Source organism: Arachis hypogaea, chromosome 9 (assembly GCF_003086295.3).
Source record: "Arachis hypogaea cultivar Tifrunner chromosome 9, arahy.Tifrunner.gnm2.J5K5, whole genome shotgun sequence".
NCBI classification, from domain to species: Eukaryota; Viridiplantae; Streptophyta; class Magnoliopsida; order Fabales; family Fabaceae; genus Arachis; species Arachis hypogaea.
The window spans coordinates 23238361-23255611 of NC_092044.1; the positions used below are offsets into that span (position 1 = coordinate 23238361).

The window sequence follows — 17251 nt, forward strand, 5'->3', positions numbered from 1 at the left end:
AAGGAAGGACGCCTGATTGGATGAAGACAGTAGGAAAGCAGAGGTTCAGAAGCAACAAAGCATCTCCAAACGCTTATCTGAAATTTCCACCAATAAATCGCATAAGTATCTCTATGTTAATTTCCATTTTGTTTATCTTTTAATTATCAATATCTCATAAACATTTGAATCTGCCTGACTAAGATTTACAAGATGACCATAGCTTGCTTCAAGCCGGCAATCTCCGTGGGATCGACCCTTACTCACGTAAGGTATTACTTGGACGACCCAGTGCACTTGCTGGTTAGTTGCGCGGAGTTGTGAAAAGTGTGATCACAATTTCGTGCACCAAGTTTTTGGCGCCGTTGTCGGGGATTGTTCGAGTTTGGACAACTGACGGGTCATCTTGTTGCTTAGATTGGGTAATTTTATTTTATGTTTAAGCTTTCTATTTTTATTTTCAAAAATACAAAAAAATTTAATAAAATCATAAAAACAAAAAAATATGCATTGTGTTCTTCTATGATCTTCAAGTTGATCTTGACGATTTCCTTTGTTCAATCTCATGATTTTCTTGTTTTATGTTTTATGTTATTTTTCGTATGCATTTTCAAAATCATAGTGTTTGAACATTCAAAATTTCTAAGTTTGGTGTCTTGCATGTCTTTCTTTTCTTAAAAATTTTCAAAAATATGTCCTTGATGTTCATCATGATCTTCAAAGTGTTCTTGGTGTTCATCTTGACATTCAAAGTGTCCTTGCATGCATTACTTGTTTTGATCTTGCATTTTTATGTTTTATTTCATTTTGTTATTTTTCTCTCTCTTCATGAAAAATTTAAAAATAAAAAAATATATATCTTTTTAAGTAAATAATACAGAGAAATAAAAATTCAGAACATAAAGTAGAAGAATCACAGAGAAAAAGAGATCACTGGTAATAAAACGCCAGTAAAGGTACCATTCTGGGCGTTAAATGCCAGAATGGGCAGCATTCTGGGCGTTTGGAAAAACGCCCAGCAAGGAAGGATTCCTGGCATTTAATGCCAGCCAGGATATCTAGCAGGGCATTAAACACCCAAAGAGGCAGCCACATGGGCGTTAAACGCCAGAATGGATATCATTCTGGGCGTTTAAAACCAGGATGACACAAGAGAGGTAATTTCATTTCCAATTCAAACTTTTTCAAATTTTCATATTTTAATTCATAATTTTAAAATCTTATCTTTGAATTACCAGTGATTAATGTTTTGATTCAAAAAATTGCAAGTTTGTTACTTTCTTGTTAAGAAAGGTTCAATCTTTGAATTTTAGAATCATATCTTTTAGTTTCTTGTTAGTCAAGTCATCAATTTTAAAAATCATATCTTTTCAATCAAATCTTTTCCAATCATATCTTTTTAAATTTTGATTTCAAAATCTTTTTTCTAACTTCTTATCTTTTCAAAATTATTTTCAAATCTTTTTCAACTAATTACTATTTCTTATCTTTTTCAAAACCACCTAACCACGTTTTCACTTCCAATTTTCGAAAATCACTAACCACTTTTTCAAAAATCTTTTTAATTAAAACTAAAACAATTAGTTAATTAAAAATCTTTTTAGTTCTAAAATCTTTTTTATAAAAATCTTTTTAGTTTTAATTTTCGAATACTCTCTCTCTCTCTCTCTCATCTCTTTCTATTTATTTGCTAACACTTCTCTTTTACTTATAATTCGAACCCTCCCTCTCCTTCTGTGTTCGAATTCTTCTCATTCTCTCTCTACCTCATTCCTCTATTCTTCTTTTCTTCTGACACATCAAGGAATCTCTATACTGTGACATAGAGGATTCCACTACTCCCTTTTGTTCTCTTCTTTTTCATATGAGCAGAAACAGGGATAAAAACATTCTTGTTGAAGCCGATCCTAAACCTGAAACGACTCTGAAGAAGAAGCTAAGAGAAGCTAAAGCACAACACTCCGGAGAGGACCTTACAAAGAATTTCGAAAAAGAAGCAGACATGGCAGCCGAACCCAACAACAATGCCAGAGATGCAAGGAAGATGCTTGGTGACTATACTGCACTAACTTCCAACTTCTATAGAAGAAGCATCTCAATTCCTACCATTGGAGCAAACAACTTTGAGCTTAAGCCTCATTTAGTTTCTCTAATACAATAGAATTGTAAGTTTCATGGACTTCCATCGGAAGATCCTCATCAGTTTTTAGCTGAATTCTTGCAGATCTGTGATACTGTTAAGACCAATGGGGTTGATCCTGAGGTCTACAGACTTATGCTTTTTCCCTTTGCTGTAAGAGACAGAGCTAGAACATGGTTGGACTCACAACCTAGAGAAAGCCTGAACTCTTGGGACAAGTTGGTCAATATTTTCTTGACCAAATTCTTTCCATCTTAAAAGATGAGCAAGCTTAGAGTGGAAGTCCAAACCTTCAAACAAAAGGAAGGTGAATCCCTATATGAAGCTTGGGAAAGATACAAGTAATTAACCAAAAAGTGTCCTTCTGACATGCTTCCAGAATGGAGCATCATATGTATATTCTATGATGGTCTGTCTGAATTGTCCAAGATGTCATTAGACCATTCTGCTGGTGGATCTCTTCATCTGAAAACACCTGCAGAAGCCCAGGAACTCATTGAGATGGTTGCAAATAACCAGTTCATGTACACTTCTGAAAGAAATTTCGTGAACAATAGGATGACTCAGAAGAAAGAAGTTCTTGAGATTAATACTCTGAATGCCATATTGGCTCAGAACAAAATATTGACTCAGCAAGTCAATATGATTTCTCATAATCTGATTGGATTGCAAGCTGCATCCGGCAGTGCTAAAGAAGCCTCCTCTGAAGGAGAAGCTTATGACCCTGAGAATCCTACAATGAAAGAGGTGAATTACATGGGAGAATCCTATGGAAATACCTATAATTCTTCATAGAGGAATCATCCAAATTTTTCATGGAAGGATCAACAGAAGCCTCAACAAGGCTTCAACAACAATAATGGTGGGAGAAATAAGTTTGGCAATAGCAAACCTTTTCCATCATCTTCTCAGCAACAGACAGAGAATTCTGAACAGAGCCTCTCAGGCTTAGCAAACATAGTCTCTGATCTATCTAAAACCACTCTCAGTTTCATGAATGAAACAAGGTCCTCCCTCAGAAATTTGGAGGCACAAGTGGGTCAGCTGAGTAAAAGAGTTACTAAAACTCCTCCTAGTACTCTCCCAAGCCATACAGAAGAGAATCCCAAAAGAGAGTGCAAGGCTATAACTATAACCAAAATGGCCGAATTTGGAGAGAGTGAAAAGGTAGTGATTCCCAGTGAGGAAGACCTCAAGGGACGTCTACTGACCAATAATAAGTTTCCTATTGAGGAACCAGAGGAATCTGAGGCTCATACAGAGACCATGGAGATTCCACTAAACTTACTATTGTCATTCATGAGCTCTGATGAATATTCTTCCTCTGAAGAGGACGAAGACACTATTAAAGAGCAAGTTGCTCAGTATCTAGGACCAATCATGAAGCTGAATGCCAATTTATTTAGTAATGAGACTTGGGAGGATGAACATTCATTGCTCATCAATGAACTGAATACATGGATTCAGCAGACATTACCTCAAAAGAAACCGGATCTCGGAAAGTTCTTAATACCTTGCACCATAGGCACTATGAACTTTGAAAAGGCTCTGTGTGACCTAGGGTCAGGTATCAACCTCATGCCACTCTCTATAATGGAGAAACTAGGGATCTTTGAGGTACAAGCTGCAAGAATCTCACTAGAGATGGCAGACAAATCAATGAAACAGGCTTATGGACTTGTAGAGGATGTCTTATTGAAGGTTGAAGGCCTTTACGTCCCTGCTGACTTTATAATCCTAGACACTGGGAAGGATGAGGATGAATCCATCATCCTTGGAAGATCCTTCCTAGCCGCAGCAAAGGCTGTGATTGATGTGGACAGAGGAGAGTTAGTCCTTCAATTGAATGAGGACTACCTTGTGTTTAGAACTCAAGGATCTTCTTCTATAAATATAGAGAAGAAGCATGAAAAGCTTCTCTCAATAAAGAGTCAAGTAGAGGCCTCACACTCAAACTCTAAGTTTGGTGTTGGGAGGCCACAATCATGCTCTGAGCATCTGTGAAGCTCTGTAAGAGCTCACTGTCAAGCTATTGACATTAAAGAAGCGCTTATTGGGAGACAACCCAATGTTATTTATCTATATTAATTACTCTTTCATTTTATTTTCCATTGTTATTATATGCTTTCTTTAGGTTGAAGATCATGTGAAGTCACAAAAACACCTGCAGAATTAAAGCAAAATAAAAAAATAGCATAAAAAATAGCACACCATGGAGGACGAGCTTACTGGCGTTTAAGCGCCAGTAAGGATAGCAAATTGGGCGTTTAACGCCCAGTCTGACACCATTTTGGGCGTTAAACGCCAAAAATGGCACACAGACTGGCGTTTAATGCCAAAAAAGGGTGTCTAGTGTCTGGCTAGCGTTAAACGCTAGTAAGGGTAGCAGAATGGGCGTTTAACGCCCAGTCTGGCAGCATTCTGGGCGTTAAACGCTAGAACTGGAAGCCAGACTGGCGTTTAACGCCAGAAAGGGGCATCAACCTGGCGTTTAATGCCAGAAATGCCACACAGAGGGTGTTTAAATGCCAAAAAGGTGCATGGATGAAAAATCCTTGACACCTCAGGATCTGTGGACCCTACAGGATCCCTACCTACCCCAACTCACTCCCACTCCTCTTCACACCTTTCCATAAAACTCTTCCCCAAACACCATTCACCTATCAAATCCTACCCTCTTCCCCATAATCTCTTCACTACTCACATCCATCCACTATTTTCCATCATACAACTCACCTACCCCCACCCACTCAAATTCAAACCATTTTCCTCCCAAACCCCACCCCTATCACACGGATAACCTCCCCCCTTACCCTATAAATACCCCTCCTTACTCCTTTATTTTCATACATCATAAACACTCCCAACCCACCTTGGCCGAACCACTCCTACACCTCCATCTCCTCTGTTTCTTCTTCTTCTTCTCCTCCTTTCTTTCTTCTTTTTCTCGAGGACAAGCAAACCTTTTAAGTTTGGTATGGTAAAAAGCGTTGCTTTTTTCTTATCCATAACCATTAATGGCACCTAAGACTGGAGAAACCTCTAGAAAGAGGAAAGGAAAGGCAATTGCTTCCACCTTCGAGTCATGGGAAATGGAGAGATTCATCTCAAGGGTCCATCAAGACCACTTCTATGAAGTTGTGGCCAAGAAAAAGGTGATCCCCGAGGTCCCCTTTAAGCTCAAAAAGAGCGAATATCCAGAGATCCGACGAGAGATTCGAAGAAGAGGTTGGAAAGTTCTCACCAACCCCATCCAACAAGTCAGAATCTTAATGGTTCAAGAGTTTTATGCTAATGCATAGATCACTAAGAACCATGATCAAAGTGTGAACCCGAACCCAAAGAATTGGCTCACAGTAGTTCGGGAGAAATACTTGGATTTCAGTCCAGAAACCGTGAGGTTGGCATTCAACTTTCCAATGATGTAAAGAGATCTTCATCCTTTCACAAGAAGGGTCAACTTTGATCAAAGGTTGGACCATGTCCTCATGGACATCTGTGTGGAAGGAGCCCAATGGAAGAGAGACTCCAAAGGCAAGCCGGTTTAACTAAGAAGGCTTTACCTCAAACCCGTGGCTAGAGTATGGTTAGAGTTCATCCAACGCTCTATCATTCCTACTAGCAACTGGTCTTAAGTAACTGTGGATCGGGCTATCATGGTCTATAGTATCATGATTAGAGAGGAAGTAGAAGTTCATGAGATTATACCTCTAGAACTATACAAGGTGGCTGACAAGCCTTTCACTTTGGAAAAGTTAGCCTTTCCTCATCTCATCTGTCACCTATGCAATTCAGCTAGAATTGTCATAGAAGAAGACATCCTCTTTGAAAAGGACAAGCCCATCACTAAAAAAAGGATGGAGTAAACAAGAGAGCCCACTCATGGACCTCAACAAGAGCATGAGAAAATTCCTCATCAAGAAATTCCTGAGATGCCTCAGGGGAAATGTAACACCCTACCATACAGAGTCTTATGCTTAAGTCATAATTCAGAGATGGCAAGGTATTACGACCTCTAAAATAAAAATTAGTACGTATAGTAGTATGAATGATTGATTATAACTAGGAGCCTTTGTAGAAAAAAGGGGTAAACAAAAATCGCAACTCGAAAGCGCAACACTCCGATCGACAACGTAACAAACAAGGATAACCAACGCGTGATTATATATATCCGAAGGAGTGTCAAAAACAGGAATATCAAGACTCAAGATCCGGCTGCGAAGATAACCGATCCGAGCATAACAATATATACATATGATATAATAAGGAAAACCCCAAAGGAAACCCAAAGGGACACAAATACATAAAACCTATTCTCCAAAATCTCCCATAAGAGGAGTCATCACAGTTTGTATTATTTAATGGAGATAAAAGTATCTAAGCAAAACATATAAACCAAAACATAGCCCCGAGAACAAAGGATATTCGCAATAATAGAAGTCTCCAGCATGCCTCAGCGGGACACCTCACGTCCTGCATCTGAAAACCACAAAATCCGCATGGGTGAGAACCAAAGGTCCCCAGCATGGTAACAGCTTCCACATATATAATACATAATAATGGAGGAAAGCCAAAGGCAATCCTAGAACTTCCTCCAGAGAATATCAAAGCTTATAAACAAACTAAACCATAAAGGGCATCTGACTAAAGATACTTCAGTCTAACTAATACTTCCCTTTCCAATTCCTTCAGACCTCCCAACCACCAGCAGGAGTATAATATAGCAAACACAGTTATATCAAGCAAGAAATATACAATTAGGAACAAGTAAGGCATTTAGACAATTAGCAAGTAATATCCAGTCAAATAGGCAATCTCAAACAATTCACATAATATGCATATGATGAATGCCTGTCCCTAGTGGCTGATGATATCATCTGTCGGTTATAGAGCCAACCCGACAAGTCCTGGTAGCTAACCATTGGACTGTCCCTCTGTCATGCATCCCCAACTCGAGTTATACTCATCATAAACTTGATCATAATCATGATCTATATCCATCACCTTCACTGGTGAATATTTACGGGGGCGAGCTCATCCGGGTCTTTCACAGTGCCCGGCCACACTTATGACATAGGGTCAAAAGAGTATCAAGTCTCAACCTGGAGCACATGGTGGCTAGCCACTGCTACTACCCAGGGAAACTCGTATCTCCGATAGTGGAAGTGCAAATCACAATTATCAATAATTCAGCATAAACATGCATGAATTCTCATCCATGGATCAACATCCATATCAGCCATCCGGCTCACGGTTAAATCCATAACCAGCCAATATCCATAGCATACACAGCTATTCCGGCTCACGGTTCAATCCAGAACCAGCCAATATCCATAGCATACACAGCTATTCCAGCTCACGGTTCAATCCAGAACCAGCCAATTCATAAACAATTACGGCCCTTCGGCCAATGGCATAACAAGCACTTCCACCACCATCCTCCACATTTCACATAATCATCAATGATCCTCATTGATTATTCATTTCCCTTGCTTCACTCGAAAGTTACCACATCCACTAGCTCCTTCTCTCATAGCTAGGCATATCATAATGATTTAAGATATAAGTGGTGAGATCGGAGACTTAGAAGTATGAGATTTGACTTTTATAACTCAAAAATCAACTTTGGGATGAAAACAGGTCCGCGCGTACGCGCACTCCACGCGCACGCGTGGATGGACTCAAAAACTTCATCGACGCGCAAGCGTCATGCACGCTAACGCGTGGATTAAAAGTTTGCCAATCGACGCGTACGCGTCAACCACGCGTACGCGTGGGTGTTCTCGTGCCCCAGGCACAACACTGGCACAGTTCTGGCATAACTCTCTGGAAAATGGCTGGGCATTGGGTGCAGCACAATCGGCGCGCCCGCGCACATCACGCTTACGCGTGGATGACATTTTCGGGAAGAACGGCGCGCACGCGCCAAGTGCGCCCACGCGCAAGGGGTCATTCTGCTAAAAATTTTCTAAGTTAAAAGCTGCAGAATTTACCAATTTGAACCCCAATCTTCCAACGGACATAACTTTCTCATTTTAAATCGTTTTTCACCCGTTCTTCGAACGGCATGGACATCCCGGATCCAATTTCATTTCTAAATAGATTTGGCACAAAACAGAGATCCGTAGTCCAAGTTATGTTCCACCAAAGTATGCCCAAAAACCATGTTTTTCATAAAAACCACAAAGTGCCATTTTCAAAACAAGCCATTTCCAACTCTTTTCAAAATCAATCAAAACATGCCATTTTCATCCCTTTCCTTTGAAATCAATCAAAATACATCAATTTCAACATCAAGCATCCTCAACTCACACATTGACACATTACCACAATATACAAAATCACTATCTCATCATTCTAACCCACTTCACCCAAGTGGCTCAAACTCAAATATATTGACATATCATATACTACCCCTCATGCCAATTTTCAACAACACCAATTCCAATAAATCATTATTGTACACAATCAACATCATACTCACCATCAACATGGTTCAACCCACAATTCAACCATAACCAATCATCAAGCATATATCACAACATGCATATTTCTCATACATCATACCACCAAGGCATCAATAATCATCATCACATATATGACCACATCATATATCTCAATCATTCAACAACATCAACCATTCAATGCCTATCTTAGGGCCTCTAGCCTAAGTATTTCCTACCACATTACATATTAGATACGGGAAACCGAAACCATACCTTAGCCGATTTTCCCAAGCTCACCCGGAGCACTTCCAAACCACTTATCCACAAGCTCTCAAGGCCTCAACACCTCCAAGAACAGATTTTTCACCACCAAACCCTTTCCAAGCTTTTCAAAATCACCAAATCAAGCTCCAATATTCACATATACACAACCTAAGCCACAATCATCATACCCATACACAACATCTCAAAACCCAAACATCATAAAACAACAAAATACACTAGGGTTGAGAATCTTACCACACCCAAGGTCCAAGGAGACAAGATTAACCTTCTCCTTCAAGAGAGTTGGGTCCTATAACATCAAAGAACCCAAAATCTCAACATTTTACCCATGAAACTCGAAAATAAGGGCTGAGATTTCGAACAGCAACACGTGGCTTACCTCAAGATTGGTTGTATGGGTTTTGTAGAGCTCTCCGCGGTGAACGCGTGGCCGCAAACGAAGCGGCAATCGGAGCTCTAGATCAAAAGTTATGGTGGTTTGAAGATTAAGCAAAGGAGAGAACTTGAGAGAGTGTTCTTCCTCCCTTTCTTCCTAATTTCAGCTTGTGTGAGTAACAAATGAGGAGAGAGAGTGCTGAAAACTAGGGTTTTGGTTAAGTTATGTTGGGCCAAGGGCCCACTTTGGGTCCAATTGGCCCGGTTTGGCCCGTTCGGTCCAATCTTGGTCCGAATTCTATAAAATTGGTATCGAAATTCTCGTCTCAATCTCCTCTATCATATTTAGCCATAAAAATCACATTTTAGGCTTTCTAGAATAAATTCTCATTTATGGGTTAATTAGCCGTTAATTAACCGGGTTTTACAGGATGCATTTCCCTCCATATAACTATTGGGAGCAACTCAACACCTCTTTAGGAGATTTGAGTTCCAACATAGAGCAACTAAGAATGGAGCACCAAGAGCACTCCATTATCCTCCATGAAATTAGAGAGGACCAAAGAGCCATGAGGGAAGAACAATAAAGGCAAGGAAGAGATATTGAGGAGCTCGAGCACTCCATAGGATCTTCAAGAGGAAGAACTAGCCGCCATTACTAAGGTGGACCCGTTCTTTAATTTCCTTTTTCTTATTCTTCTATTTTTCAGTTTTTATGCTTTATGTTTTGTCTATGTTTGTGTCTTTATTACATGATCATTAGTGTCTAGTGTCTATGTCTTAAGGCTATGAATGTTCCATGAATCCATCACCCTTCTTAAATAAAAAATATTTTTATTTGCAAAAGAACAAGAAGTACATGAATTTTGAATTTTATCTTGAAATTAGTTTAATTATTTTGATGTGGTGGCAATACTTTTTGTTTTCTGAATGAATGCTTGAATAGTGCATATTTTTTATAGTGAAGTTTATGAATGTTAAAATTGTTGGCTCTTGAAAGAATAACGAAAAAAGAGAAATATTATTGATAATCTAAAAAATCATAAAATTGATTCTTGAAGTAAGAAAAAGCAGTGAAAAATACAAAGCTTGCGGGAAAAAAAGGGGCGAAAAATAAAGAAAGAAAGAAAGAAAGCAAGCAGAAAAAACCAATAGCTCTTTAAACCAAAAGGCAAGAGCAAAAAGCCAGTAACCCTTTAAACTAAAAGGCAAGGGTAAAGAGGATCCAAGGCTTTGAGCATCAGTAGATAGGAGGGCCCAAAGGAATAAAATCCTGGCCTAAGTGGCTAAATCAAGTTGTCCCTAACCATGTGCTTGTGTCATGAAAGTCCAAGTGAAAAGCTTGAGACTGAGTGGTTAAAGTCGTGATCCAAAGCAAAAAGAGTGTGCTTAAGAACTCTGGACACCTCTAATTGGGGACTCTAGCAAAGCTGAGTTACAATCTGAAAAGGTTCACCTAGTTATGTATCTGTGGCATTTATGTATCCGGTGGTAATACTGGAAAACAAGATGCTTAGGGTCACGCCCAATCATTCTAAACTTCAAAGGATAAAGTGAGATGCCAAAACTGTTCAGAAGCAAAAAGCTACTAGTCCCGCTCATCTAATTGGAACTAAGCTTCATTGATATTTTGGAATTTATTGTATATTCTCTTCTTTTTATCCTATTTTGTTTTTAGTTGCTTGGGGACAAGCAACAATTTAAGTTTGGTGTTATGATGAGCGGATAATTTATACACTTTTTCACATTGTTTTAGGTAGTTTTTAGTATGTTCTAGTTACTTTTTAGTATATTTTTATTAGTTTTTATGCAAAAATCACATTTCTATACTTTACTATGAGTTTGTATGTTTTTCTATGATTTCAGGTATTTTTTGGCTGAAATTGAGGGACTTGAGCAAAAATCTGATTCAGAGGCTGAGAAAGGACTGCAGATGCTGTTGGATTCTGACCTCCCTGCACTCGAAGTGGCTTTTCTGGAGCTACAGAAACCCCATTGGCCCACTCTCAATTGCGTTAGAAAGTAGACATCTTGGGCTTTCCATCAATGTATAATAGTCCATATTTTTTCCGAGATTTGATGGCCCAAACTAGCGTCCAAACCCCCACCAGAGACCCTTTTCTGGCGTAAAACGCCGGAACTGGCACCAGAACTGGAGTTAAACGCCCAAACTGGCATCCAAGCTGGCGTTTAACTCCAAGGATGGCCTATGCACGTGAAAGCTTCAAAGCTCAACCCAAACACACACCAAGTGGGCCCCGAAAGTGGATTTCTGCACTATCTACTCATTTTCTGTAAATCCTATTAACTAGTTTAGTATATATAGCACTTTTTACTATTGTATTAGAGGTCTTTGAAACCTTTTATCATTTATCATGCCATTAGGGAGGCTGGCCATTCGGCCATGCCTAGACCTTCTTCTCTTATGTATTTTCTACGGTGGAGTTTCTACACCTCATAGATTAAGGTGAGGAGTTCTGCTGTTCCTCATGAATTAATGTAAGTACTATTGTTTTTCTTTCAATTCACACATACTTCTTCTCCAAGATATACTCTTGTACTTAATTCAGTTAAGTCAGAATGAAGGGGGTGACTCGTGACAATCACCCACTATCTTCGTTACTCGCTTAGCCAAGATCCACGTGCCTGACAACCACAAAGCGGTCTACATGATGTTCAACGTAATCATTGGACGACAGCCGGAGTATATTCTCTTAGGTCTCTGATCCACGAATTCGCATTGCCTCTCCTGACAACAGAGCATCCGAATCTGAGATTAGAACCTTCGTGGTATAGGCTAGAACAATTGGCAGCATTCCTGAGATTTGAAAAGTCTAAACCTTGTCTGTGGTATTCCGAGTAGGATCTAGGATGGGATGACTGTGATGAGCTTCAAACTCACGACTGTTGGGCGCAGTGATAGTGTGCAAAAGGATCAAGGGATCCTATTCTGACATAAGTGAGAACCAACAGATGATTAACCATGCAGTAGCTGTGCCTGGTATTTTTCATCTGAGATGAGAAATTCGCCAGTTGATTAGCCGTACAGAAATCGTAGCCAGACCATTTTCACTGAGAGGATCATACAGCTTGCCATGGAAGGGAGGACGCATGATTGGATGAAGACAGTCGGAAAGCAGAGGTTCAGAAGCAACAAAACATCTCCAAACACTTATCTGAAATTCCTACCAATGAATCACATAAGTATCTCTATGTTAATTTCCATTTTGTTTATATTTTAATTATCAATATCTCATAATCATTTGAATCCGCCTGACTGAGATTTACAAGATGACCATAGCTTGCTTCAAGCCGGCAATCTCTGTGGGATCGACCCTTACTCACGTAAGGTATTCCTTGGATGACCCAGTGCACTTGCTGGTTAGTTGTGCGGAGTTATGAAAAGTGTGACCACAATTTCGTGCACTATGGGTCTACAAGATGCTCCACCCGGAGATTAGCGAGTAACCAGAGTTAGGCGTTCGACTCGACGTGGCACAAGCTTGCACCTACTTGGTCCATTTGGGGGCGACCCTTGTGTTAGTTCCGACCATTATATTTGTATGAATTATGACTTATTTATTTCCTATTAGTGTTAATGACTTGTGACTATTATATTTGTATGACTTATGTAGTAATTTATTTTGTGTTAGTGTTAATCCCTGGTGGCTATTATATTTGTACGACTTATTGCTTATGACGAGTATATTTGTATGACTTCATACATTTTGCATCATGGGTTGTTACTATTATACTGGTATTAATGAATTTGTTCCAAAGTTCCACTCTCATCATAATTCGCTACAGGGTCTCGGGGAATACTCTTTGGGCCCATCTGTTCATAAATCGCTACAGGGTTTAGTGGTTTATGTGTTTGCAGCTTCTCAACGTAATCCGCGACAGGGTGTAGCGGATTACGTGTATTCAGATTCCGCGTTAGGGTGTCGCGGATTTTATATAATTGGGTTTGTTGCATTTGCGTCTAGTTTTTCAGAATGTTGTATTTGCGTAACACTTTCTCCAATATATTTTATTTATGTGAATTGCCCTTAACTTAGTAGGTATAGTATGTGTTAATATTTTTATAACTAATTGTAACTTAAGTTAAATAAATAAAATAGCTAAACATATATTAGTTAAATTAAATAAATATATTATTTAAATAAAATATTTGTTCGATCAGATTTTTTTGCTAAAACTTATTGTTGTATTGAAGTTATCTAGAACCAGCCAGGTTAGAATAGGGCAACATAAATCATTTATTTTTTAAATTTTGCTTGATTGTCTTTTTTTACTTAATACTGTGAATATTAGCAATAAAAATTATATTTGTATGAAATATAATATTTTATTAACGATATTTATCTACTAGATTTACAATATTTAATAGTTATTAAACATAATTAATGGTTCACAAGAGATTAATATGCGATAGTATATGTTTCTACTATTGCAGAGTTTCTCAGTTATTGTTGCTACACCGTGTGACCATGGGTCTCCCCCTGCCAGATAGCCTATTGCCTTATATCAGGGCGGCATGATTTGGACATGCAGTAAAGTTGAGGAATTTCATGTTTGACAATTCCTTGATCTCTGCATTTGTTGAGCGGTAGAGGCCTGATACCCACAACTTTCACTTTCTAAGAGGTGAGGTCAACATTACACTTTAACTCATTCCCTACCATCTTGGTCTACGCACTGAGGGTGAGCCAATTGTGGGTTATACCAGAGACTTTCAGAAATATCATGAACACCCCATGTAGGAGTGAATTGAGGATTTATTTGGAACATGGTTTTTGGTTTGAGGATGACCTGGCTGAGGAACATGGTTTCACACATTCCAGTTGGGACAGATTCAGATACACTCCATAAGTACACCTGGTGCTACTTGATGATATTTATCGGAGCAATTTTTTCACAGCCAAGTCTGCTACACTTGTTCCTTTGAAATGGATGTTGTTGCTGGTAGATTTTCATCGTTGCAGCCAGTTGTCTTGGGGTCTGCACTGTTGACACACACATACCACTCACTTTTACCACTGTTGGGCGTAATGTGACCGACATTGCAAGAATGCAAAGAGAAAATGCCCAAAATTCCTTATCAAAATGGTTCCAGTCTCTGTCAACCATGCCCTCGTCACAATAAGGAACAACAACGCAATTGTGAATCGTACCTAGGAGACATTTCTGCAAAGTTTGAGGTTGAGTATCTTGCTGTATGACTCTTTTCAGTCACTATAAATCTGAGCAATCACTTTCTGCTTCGCCATCCACACCTTTTGATACGATGGTTTGAAATGGTAACTCTGGTGCATCACACTTTGCAACACCGGGATAGATACAGATGAATCAATCTTTATTATAGGTAGGATGACCTTGCAAATTAAACTACTATCCAACTGAGCATGGTTCTGAGACATGGTTGGTTCCAAACAGGTGTGTGCTCCACTAAACCTATGCACCTCCCTACAAAATTACTTGTGCAAGTCAACAAGTCAACATTCAGTACAATACATAATTAATATAATAGCCTTTAGTTTCATCAAAACTAATACGTAAAATGTATCAGTAATTCAAGTTCTGATGTAGTTCCACACAAAGACTCTATAGACAACTGTTGGTAAATTGCTTGCAATGACAATGGTATTTAAGCCTATCCAACTCCAAAACTCGGTATTCCACATTTCTTCAAATACTGTAGTTCTTCACTGCCATCAGAAGAACACCACGATTTCTGAACCTATAGCCAATCCAAAATTCCAGCCCAACATCGGTATTGTAATCCTCCCATTGGCTAGCATTAAAAGGATTGTCCAGTTGCATTGCATCCAAATTCAAAGTGTGATTATGACTTAGAACTTCTGACAATTGAGAAATAGACAAAGAAGGAGGCAGGAGAAGTCGAGCACCACCGCCGGTGGGAGTCTTTAGCACATACTTAACAGAGGAAGAAGTCTCATTGGACGACCCAAAATCGACAACATAATCTGAATCGTCCCCGCTGTCATCTTCTTCGGCACTATCACGAGATTGGACATAGTGGATCGGTCTTGTATCCAGCGGGACTCCTTGAGGACTCGAACAGAACAGCCCACTTCCAACAAACACGTTATGAATTGAAGCATACCACTCCATCACATATTATGGCATTAGCCTTGCATGTACGTAGAACATTATCCTTACATGCTGATCTCCTTCAATCTAGAATAAGGTGAATCCACCACTCGGAGGCGCGTGCAAAAATTTATATACAACCTGCCCAACCTCCTTGCTACTTATTCCCCTCATGTTGCTCAGCATGACCGTCTTTAGCGCATGTAGAGTATCAACACGGTTAGTGCCACAATATCACAGTTGAAATATACTAAAAAATCACTTCTTCATCACCGTTTCTTATTATCCCATTGAAATAAATTACAATAAAAAAGAACTGATTATTCTCCATGAGAACAAAATAGAAAAAAGCGAAAAAAAAAGCTTGAATTGTGAATTGTGAAGGTATGGTTAATGATGGAAGTATATATATATATATATATATAGTTTTTCTCCAAGATATCTAAGGTGCAGAGACACCTACACCGTAATATACATATTCTGGGTGTTGAGACCTACATTACATGTTTGAGTGTCTCTTGGATGCTGAAATCATGCTTAGCGTTTTACATGTATCTCGGATGCTGTGACTCTGTTCCGAGTTTACATATATCTCGGATGCTTAGTATCCATTCTCCTACTTAACATGTATTTCAGATACACTCTAGATACCTCATTCGTTGTTGTGTCACAGGACGGGTACTCAACACATGAGATCTATTTATTTTTTGAATTCATCTTTCAGTATCCGAGATGTGATATTTTGTGCATTTAGATAATTACTTTATATTTTTAAGAATTTCTGTAATTTTTATATTTATTTAATTTAAATAAAAAATTTTAATCTATAATATCATGACAAAATCGATATAATTTTAAAATATTTACATTTTCGTAATGTTATTACAAGTAAACACGCTAATTAGTTTATCAACTAATCTCCACATACAAGCCTTTTTGCTATACAAGTCTTACAAGTTTTGAAAACCCCTTACCCCTAAAACGCGCCTCTTATGGCATGTATAGTCCACAGATTTTTCAATCAATCAACGAGCGAATATATAACTTCCTTTTTTTCAAAAGGATTTCGTTTCCTTTTTCGAATTTCTTTCATGTTTTCTTACCTTCTCTCTTCAATCTCTTTTGTGAGTTTCTCTCTGCGTTCTTCTTCACTGTTTACGTGCGTTTCTCTCTGTTCTCTTTCTTTGTTTTTCTCGATTACCATTGTTTCTGAAATCAAGCTCTGAAACCGTTTTGAAGATAATGGATGATTCAACTTCATATTGTCAGCTGAACCAGAGCAAAGTGGATTTTGAATTTGAATCCAATGAAGTTCCTGGGGTATGGTTGAATTCTAGTTAATATTTTTATTAGTAGTTTATGATTGTGGAGCTGAATAATGTTGTGAACCTTGCCTGTGAAATTTGCTGTTCATTGTTCATTGTTTGAATTGAATATAATATACTAGTTCTGATGAATTTTTTGCATTTTATATCAGACTTTTGGGTGTAAATCATGAATATTTGGGTGTATTTTAGGAAAGTTTGGGTGTATTTACAGTTTATGGATTTTTATCTAACTGAGGGTGAGTTGTCTTATTCTTTTAGTTTTATTGTTTTAGTTTCTGATTAATGATGAATCATGAATCTGATTTTTGTTATTTTTATGATGGTTTTATAGTTGTATTTGCATTCTATAGTTTATGCTTGTTTTAATATGGTGTAATTTTATTGTATTTTGCAGCCCCTCTGAGTTGTTGATGAGCAGTTTATTCCTAAGGTTGGGATGACTTTTAACACTCTTAAAGATGCTGCAAAATTTTACAAGGATTATACGAAGGCTGCAGATTTTTCTACAAGAGTTTGGAGCACAAATAAGAAGGAAAATGAAATTAAGAATCAATTGATTACATGTAGCAGAGAGAAAAAATAGA

At 38.4% G+C, this 17251-nt stretch overlaps 1 non-coding gene across 1 annotated transcript; it reads right to left on the reverse strand.

The window, feature by feature from the left end:
* Nucleotides 1–2386: 2386 nt before the first annotated feature.
* On the reverse strand, nucleotides 2387–2494 carry LOC112713888 (small nucleolar RNA R71). The gene has a single exon (XR_003158848.1). It is a non-coding gene; the product is annotated as a small nucleolar RNA R71 (small nucleolar RNA).
* Between the last annotated feature and the right edge of the window lie 14757 nt (nucleotides 2495–17251).